The 9353-nt window shown below is 35.1% G+C and overlaps 1 pseudogene across 1 annotated transcript; it reads left to right on the top strand.

Annotated features, from left to right (window-relative positions):
* The first annotated feature begins 259 nt into the window (after positions 1–259).
* LOC115984565 lies at positions 260–8927 on the top strand (annotated as a pseudogene). Its single transcript, XR_004090547.1, has 9 exons — positions 260–536; positions 1277–1477; positions 4119–4173; positions 4340–4438; positions 4992–5095; positions 6134–6223; positions 6847–6989; positions 7629–7713; positions 8519–8927. The product of XR_004090547.1 is annotated as an F-box/WD-40 repeat-containing protein At3g52030-like (transcript).
* The last annotated feature ends 426 nt before the right edge of the window (positions 8928–9353 follow it).

The raw sequence follows: 9353 nt of genomic DNA, 5'->3' as shown, positions 1-9353 counted from the left end.
TAGTTAATGATAAATGATGATGATGATGATGATGATGAGGATGAGGGGAGGAATTTAATATATTATTTTAATGTGGTATAAATATTATTTTAATGTATAAAATTGAAGTATAAAACATCTGATAAATGAGATGTTGTAAAATGATGTGATAAAATAATAAAGTAGGTATTTGATGTTGTAAAATGGCATTTTTTTACAACTGTGAATGCTCTTAGTTTGATAAATTTAATGATTAAACGGTTTTAAGTAAAAAAAAAAAACAAAAATCACTTTGGTGGTCGTTGTGCTGTCTCTCTTTCTCGTTACTCGTTAGGCTTAGAAATTAGCGGCAGCGAGCGCTGAAGAGCTGCCACAGGCCACAGAAGCAAAAAGGCGACGATGGGACCCACACCCAGTTCATCAAACGACAGGTCGGAGAGGAGGAAGAGGAACGCGAAAACGACAATCCAGTCCCTCGAACCCGACACCCTCTGTATGATCTTCGCCCTTCTCGACTTCTTTGACCTCGTTCGTTGTTCCGCCGTCTGCAAATACTGGTTCTCTCTCTCTCTCTCTCTCAAATTTCTTTTGATAACTAAGCACAAAGTTATGTTCTTTCCAAATTATTGTAGAAATTCAATGGGTATTAACTTTAATGACAAAAATGACTTGGGTTATGCGAATTTGAGTTCTTAAGATAATCCCAATATGTAGTTTCTGAAATTCCATAGCCATCCTTTTTTTTTTTTTTTTTTAATGTAAATGAATTAGATTTTGTCACATTGTCAATAATTTAAATAAATATTTAATATGGTCACTTCCTCAAAATAAATAAATGATGGTGATGTGGCAAAATCTAATTAATCCAATAATCTCGAAATTTATGAATATAATTTTAGTACCCCATGATGGAGAGTTGCCTTAAGAACTCTAGAGGATCGTGATCCGAGTAATGCTAGATGATATATATACTACTAGAAATTGAGTACATTTTTGTTGTGAATTGATGTGGACTTGCCGACCAGTTATGCATGGCATCATTATTCAGCTTCCAAATTGGTTTGTAACAAATTTGCAATAGAATTTATAATACCTAAAAAATATTATACCTAGAGAAATTTTCGTGTGAATTGGAATTATAGGAGAGGACACATTATAAAGGTTGAATGCTTTTTGTGATAAGTTTGTATGTCATTCATATATGTCTAGTTAACACACACACACACACACGCACACAAAAAAAAAATGATGTGCTTATATGTCTGACCAATTTACTTTCTCAATGCTTTTTATGAAGGAATACGATTATTAATAAGTCTAAATTGCTGCGGGAATTCTACGCCAAGCAGAAGCAGAACTCCACAGAATTTTCCAATAAGTCTACATGCTCAGAGACATCGTTAAAGACATACTTAGAGGAGCTTGCCATGGAGCATCACAGAGTCTCCTTACAAGAAGGTTTGATCAATATTGATCAATGGAAAGGTCATTCAGTTGGGTAAATCCTCTTCTTCTTGTTTAGTTGTCATTTATACGTAAGTTCTTTGTGAATGATTACTTGTTATATTACGCAAGAACAATCTGAATATAGTTGGAGGTAGAGTATAAACATTTGAAAAGTCTGTGAGTACTATGTTGATAGGCATAAGGTACTCAAGAGTCTGTTGTGCTATTAAATTGTTCTCTCTTATAAAACAGTTGTTATGTAGTTGTTTTGAAGCCAATTTAGATCAAATTATGTTAAAATTTCAGAATCATGGAAACTTAAATACCATTAGGTAAGAAACTTCGCTCTACAGTAGCTTTTATCAATTGATTCATAGAGTGAGCTAAAAAATAACGGGCTGTTTAATAATAAATTTTAGCATGCTCATTTGGTAACGCGTAATTAGGTCTTAAATTAAAAGGACTATATAGATACATTTAGTAACAGCATGCTTAATGTTGAAAGTAGACCATGCTCGCTGCTGCAATTATGTGCTCTTACTGAACTGACCCTTTATTCCATTATAATCTAATCCATTAAGCTTTCACCCATCACATAAACAACAATCACGTTGCCAACATCATCACATTGACCTTTACTAAAGTTACACCATCATTGTCACCACAAAAAGGTTAAGGCAATTGAAATACTTATGACATTTAGAGTTTCATCGGCTTGCTTCCTTTTACCGAAGGTTCATCTGAAGATTTCGTACTATCATGTCCTCCGTTACTAATTGTATGAAACAAGGTATGTTTAAGTGGACAAATACTTCTAATATGGAGTTTAAGGAGGTCAAACAAATGACAACCTAGGCACCTATCATGTGCCTTGCTGATTTCAAAAAAAGTCTTTGAAGTAAAATGTGACACATCAAGTATTAGCATAGGTGGATTAAAGAGCGGTATCTAATAGCTTATTGTAGTGGAAAAATGAATAAGGCTAAACAAAGGTATTCAACGTATGAAAAGAAATTTTATGTGATCATCTGAGCCTTATGACATTGGCGCCATTATCTTCTCTCACAAAAATTGGTCATCTATTTTGACCATGAAGCCGTATGCAACCTCAACTCTCATAGGAAGTTAAACTTTAGGCATGGCCATCGGGTTGAGTTCCTACAATGCTACTTATTTGTAGTGAAACATGGGGTAGGAGTTGAGAATAAAGCACCTAATTCTCTTAGTTGAAGAGTATCCTTGCTATCAATCTTGAGCGTCCTTGCTATTAATCATGAGCATTAAGGTTATAGGTTCGAGAGACTTAAGGAGGAGTATGAATTGTGCTCAGACTTTGAGGAGATATATAGTTCCCTATTTAGTGTATCCAACTACAATCTTCAAGATGGGTATTTCTCCAAAGACAATTATGTATCCCATGAACTTCAGTGAGATTTCCTAGCATGGGAAATTATGTAGGTCTTTCAGAACATTTTGGTTTGGGTAAGATAATTGAGAAAGTAAAATGTCAATTAAATTGCCCGGCCTTAAGCGAGACAATGCCAAGATAATTGGGAAATGTTGAAATGGCAAGTGGACAAACATCACAAGCAACACCAGTCTTTATATCCCACTACCTTTGCCAGATTTTTCCTTGTCAAGATATGAACATGGACTTTGTGTTAGGATTGCCACATACCTTCAGATGAGCATATTGTTATTGTTTCTACCAAGGATTAAGGAATTCAACACTCTCTAGTTTGTTGGCAAGGATGGCTAGATTATGATCGCACGTGGATTACTTGTTTTGAGCTCCAGTAGATTGACCCAAACTTGCTTAAGTATCAGAACTACCTTGGGTCACACTCGACCCGTCAAGTTCTTCTGACCTTAAGGGAGCTGGTGCTAACACAAGATATAGGCCTCCCATAACACAGACTTATGGATGTAGACGTGAAAAAAAAGATAGCCCAACTAGTGGCTTTTTGGATGGAGCCTACTATTAGTTGGGCCTAAGGCATAATCACTTAATGTCTAGGATTTATTGTATCTATGTAATTGGTTATTTTATTTTCTAACTAGGTTTAGGAATTTAAATGCTTTTCTTACTAGGGTAGTACAATTAGTTTCTTTTTCTACTAGGATAATAAATTTGGAACTCTATTTATGGAACCCAGGGTTCAATATTGTTATGAAGTTTGCTTGATTAATAAAACTCTCTTTTGGAATTTTGCCAATGCTCTGATGCTGACTCTAGCCCATCCTAAGGTGTTGATTCCTATGTTTGTTCTCTCTTGTTTGGTGCTTTATTCAGGCAAGTCTAGGTGCTAATTTCTAGTCTTTTTCTTTAAATCCTAGTCTAGGTGTTGATTCAATTTTGTGATTGCATCTGTTTTGGTTTTTTCTTGTGTCATTTGTGCATGGTTTTTGTCTATTTTATAATCGAAGAAATTTTTTCTAAAAGTATGAGGATCTGCTATTTTTCATTTATAGGGTTGGGTTGATGTTTTGCAGGATATCTCTATTGTTGTGAAAATATGAACTTTATCAAATCTTTAGCAGATCCACAAAGTTTGGTATATCTCTAGAGGCATTCCATGCTTGTTATTCTAATTATGTAAAATTGTACAAGTTACATGTGGATTGTGTGTGTAGGTGTGAATAGGCAAATCTTGGGTGGTGGATATTATTTTTCTAACCTTGCCTTCTATTAGGTTTAATCAGTGCCGAATGAAGACGGGCTTGATTCTTACTGGCAAAGGTGATAAGGTATTGTACCATGTATGCTAAGTTGCTAACTACAATGCCATCCTTAAGGATTGTAATAAATTAATAATTACTAGTCAACTTTTATGTTTCTCCTCTGGTGAGAGTAGATTTTGTTTTATGTTTTGCATCTTAATACTGTTAACTTATTGCATGTGAATGATGCTAGGTAATGTATCTCTGGTCCCTAGAAAGCTACAAATGTGTGGAAGAATATTTTGTTCCAGACATAGTTCCTCTAGTTGACTTTGATTTTGATGAGAGCAAGGTAACATTAATAAATCAATGCTTTGAGTGTCTTTGTGTACGTGAAACTTGACCTGAATGCTACCATACTCCAGCAAATTAGTTTGAGGATTCATGTTGATGTGTTTATCATTTTTTTTTATTACTATGTTAATGTGTTTATCATGAAGTGTGAATTTCAATTTGTCAATGCTTTCTATGGCATTGCATCTTTTAAAAGGAGTGATAAATAAAGAATGCATCTTCATCTAAAGAATTCACAAAATTCGCCTTATGAAGTAGCCTCTAAAGATTCCTCCAACATGCTATTAGAATTTGCAGAACGGTTCTACCTTTCTCGGAGGTTTAAGTAGCAGGCCTGAAGTTCAACATCTTTCTTTTCTGCCTCCTGTATATTTATTTTTATGGGTACAAATTAGTGATAGGCCAATATTATTTGATATTTCATGTTTGGTCTCAGAAGCTAATAAACTTTTTATTGGATTAAATTGTTTTGTTTTATTGAAAGGTTACAGATGGATAATTTTATGGATCTCTCGTTATCTAATTTCAGAATGTATTATTTATCTTTCTAGATTGTTGGTTTGGTTGGTACTCATATATGCATATGGAGGTGAAATGGGAAAAGAAGTATATTTCCGTCTAATGAAGGCACGTTTGTGAAAGGTTTATGCATGCAGTATGCGGAATTTTCTGATTATCTTGATTTATGAATAGCTGTAATTACTACGATGCACACAACCAAGCATCATCATAAGGCAATTTCATATATGATTTCTTTCACCATGCAGTGATGCCTCTCTGAATATGTACTTACGGGCTTCTGCTGAAGACACTCTTGGAGATCCTACCTTAATGGATTATTGTTGTGATGTCTTTTAAGTCTATGAACCTTACCACTGGCAGGATTAAATCCTATACAAGACTGTTGTTTGTTGGATGTTTTCCTAAATTCTGAATCAAGAAAATATAATTGGTACAAGTGCTTTTTGGCATATTTGTTCCCCCACCCCCTTTAAATCGTGTAATTGGCTGGAGAAGTGTGTGGCAATCTTTTAAGTATACAAATTGGTTTTTAATTATGATTTTTAATTTGTAAAATTAATATTATTAACTATACAAAGCATCTTTTATGTGATGCGAAAATTTCTGATCTTGTATTTTTATTTATGTATTTATGCTTGTTAAGTGCTCCTTTAGATAGTGGTACCAATGTCTAAGTCCTTCATCTTGAAAACAAGTTTGTAAGTCACTAAGTGAATTCATCATTTATAAAGATTGATAGTAGAAGTGACCTTTGCTATACACAGTGGTGGGAGAGGTGGCTTTGCAAAATGGAGGTTTAAAAGAGAGAGGGGGGCAATGCTATTGTGCTACTTTGAGGTAAGAATACCCATGAAGATTTAGTTAGAACCAAACCTACCACTTAGCTCATATAAGTGTGATTAAAAAATCTTGAGATAAATGCTTCCCTTCAGCACCTATCAAGAGCTTAAGCTTTAGATATCCTACCTACTTGCTAGAGAATAATTAAAGTTACTTGTCTTTTGAAGACCCGTGTCAAGTTAATGCTATTCATGATTGATTCCAAACTGTAACCTAATTATTTGACTCCTTATATTTTCTCTAACTTATCATTAGGATATTAACATTCAAAGTAAAGTGTTATGTTTGCTTGTTATGTGCAAAAACAATCTGATTCCTTCCCTGCATACAGTTACGATGATCCAGAGGCAGTGGTCGGATGTGAGGATGGCACAGCTCGTTTATTTGACGTTTACAGTAGAAAGTGTTCTCAAATAATCAGGTATGGTGTCAAGAAATTTATAAATTGGAATGTGTGGCTATTTCCTTTTTATGAGAAACAAAAAAATGCGGGTGGGGGGGGGGGGATGAGGGGACAAATGTTAATTAAAAGTATAGTCTACAATATTACTGAGAGATACATTCATAATCTGGGCTTGAAGTTTGGTTATCTATGTTGTATCTACTCACAATTGAGACTCCTTGTAGTTGAAATCAATCCAATATGTGCCCAGTGTGGTACTCAGCTTACACCCACACAATACACACTCAGTCAATGTCTAATCCATTTGGGGCATCAAACTTATGCACTCCCCTCACTTTCCACTCATTGCTAGTAAAAGTCAAAGCCAGGAGCAGGTTACCATTGGATGAATATTTCTAGGTCAATGGATGTAGCAGTATTGCATAGCTGTTTATCCTTCTCTCAGGAGCCAAAATGAACATGCCCAGTACATATTATAGGGGCCTCATGTATGCTTATGAGAAAGAACTCTCATTCTAGTCTATTCCATTTAAGTTAAGAGTATTTCTTTTCAACTAAAGTCCTGAGCATTACAGAAGTATGCATTTCTACATTAATCAGTGATTTGTGGATGTGGGATCATATTGAATTTCTAATTGCAGGATGCGTGCTGGGCCTGTAACATGCTTATGTTTGTGCGATGATCAGTTGATACTTAGTGGTTCCTCTCTTGGGAGCATCACTGTCTCGGGTAGTTTATCTGATCGGCAGTTAGCAACACTAAGATCAAGAATAACAATAGGAGGTATTCTATTCCTGCTGTGTCAGAAATCTTTATTTGGCCATGTCTATATTCTGTTCATCAGCCTTCTGGATCCTTTGGAATTTGCTTATTTACATTGATGTATATGACACTGTTTTTGTTTCCATTCTCATCTTTTATTAGATCGGTTATTTTATTTCTTTTTGTATTGAGATTAAAGCTTGGTTGAGTTGGGTTGGGTTGTGTTGATGTATATACAGATAAACATGATATTATTGAAAGTCTGAAGTGAAGCTGGCTTGTCTGTGGTAATTTGTCCACCTGACATTGCAGTCCTATTTTTGCATTTTGGCTATTTGGGGACCTTGTGTCCTTTTTGAAAATCTACATGTCCAACACCTAAGCCTCATTTAGGCATGGACTATATATGTGCTATGTTACTATATTTTTCATGTGGGTAGAACGTCCTTTTGTATCTTCTCATTTGTCCTTGTTGGATCAACCTTTTTCATTGAAAGTAATACAGTAGACTTCCAGTTCCTGAATAAATTGGATGCTTTTGTGTGACCTGCTGTCACAAAATGCTTATTAGTTTGAAGCATTTATTTTCTTCTTCTCCTGAACTTACCAGGGCAGTGTTCTTCATTTGTAAGTGCATAAACTTTCAACTTCTCCTGACGGGCATAAAGACTTTGTGTTACAATGCTTGTTCACATCCAGTGTTTGCTGGATCAACGTCTGGACATACATCTTGTTGGGACCTTCGGTATGCATATATTAGTTCTAAATACTATTTATGAATTAGACTTCAAGAGAGTTCTATTTCATAGCATGAGCTATTTAATTTTCTGAGGAGAATCTATGTTGTCATTTTCGAATATGCAGCTAGTGATAGATGAATAAACCGGTACTTTATGTGGCCCATAGGCTTTTACCACCACCAGATCATAAAACCCTAGAGGCCAAAACATTCTAATTGTAGAATCTGTATCTCAAGAAAATATCACGACATGATAAGTGTAACCCCCCAAATGAGTGATATTTCAGCTCAAATTGATGAGGATTTAGCTTTACATTTTCGCTTTAAGAAGATAAGAGGACAAGTTAAACAAAATTAATAAAATAGCAAAAGCTGAATATCTATTTCAACCAGCAAAAGCTGTGATGTCTACAAAATCACCTATTGTTATGATCTTAAATTTTTCATCTCTCTTTTTATTTTTTAATGTAAATAGGCAATAAAATGAATACCAGGACAATTTTTGGAATTTTATTATGGATTCTTATTATTGGTCAGTTACCAATTCTGTTAATGTTAATATTCAGGACAATGAGATCTCTATGGGAAATTAAACAAAATTAATAAAATAGCAAAAGCTGAATATCTATTTCAACCAGCAAAAGCTGTGATGTCTACAAAATCACCTATTGTTATGATCTTAAATTTTTCATCTCTCTTTTTATTTTTTAATGTAAATAGGCAATAAAATGAATACCAGGACAATTTTTGGAATTTTATTATGGATTCTTATTATTGGTCAGTTACCAATTCTGTTAATGTTAATATTCAGGACAATGAGATCTCTATGGGAAACACGTGTGAGTCCGAATGTAGTTTATTCTCTGCAACACCTGCGAAGTGACAAGTCAACTTTAGTTGTTGGTGGAATAGATGGTGTGCTACGCACATTAGATCAAAACACAGGTCAAGTTCTTGCAAGCTGCGTCATGGAAGGTAACGAGTTATCAAGCTCCCAGAACACGTATGGAGCTACTGAAAAAAGGAAAGGAAGAAGGCTTTCAGAGGGTATGCCCATTGACAGCATTCCTAAAAGTGCTCGACCTCCCATCACATGCTTGGCTGTTGGGATGAAGAAGGTTGTCACTGCACATAATGGCAGGCACATTAGACTCTGGAAATTCAATAGCTGACAGGACCTGCTGGTTTTAATGTACCGGTGGTTTAAATGTTCAATTTGAGTAGTCTATAATAAACAAGTTTTCATTTTTTTTTCTATGATATGATTTTTAGAGACATTTCATATCTGCCATTTTGTGAGATTTGATTAGAACTGATGTGAGCTAAAACACGTAGAGAAAAGGGTTTCAAAATTCAATTGTGTGTAGGATGAGCTGTGCCAAATTTGAAGTTCAGAGAGAGAACCCAACTTGGTCAGGCCCAAAGCATACAGCCTATTACTTTAATGCCCCACCTGGTCACAAACCCACGTAACTAGGCTCCGCAATAGAACCATGTGACTCAGGTCTTATGGGAATTGGAATCAGATAAATTGTTTCCGATGTGGGAATCTCACTAGAATGCAATTGCATACAATTTTTGTATGGTGTTAAGAATATTAGCCATTTGGAGACCACCTTTTTACACTGCCAAAAAAGTCTCTAAAA

This window comes from Quercus lobata, chromosome 4 (genome assembly GCF_001633185.2).
Source record: "Quercus lobata isolate SW786 chromosome 4, ValleyOak3.0 Primary Assembly, whole genome shotgun sequence".
NCBI classification, from domain to species: domain Eukaryota; kingdom Viridiplantae; phylum Streptophyta; class Magnoliopsida; order Fagales; family Fagaceae; genus Quercus; species Quercus lobata.
This window is presented reverse-complemented; position numbering and strand designations above follow the sequence as displayed.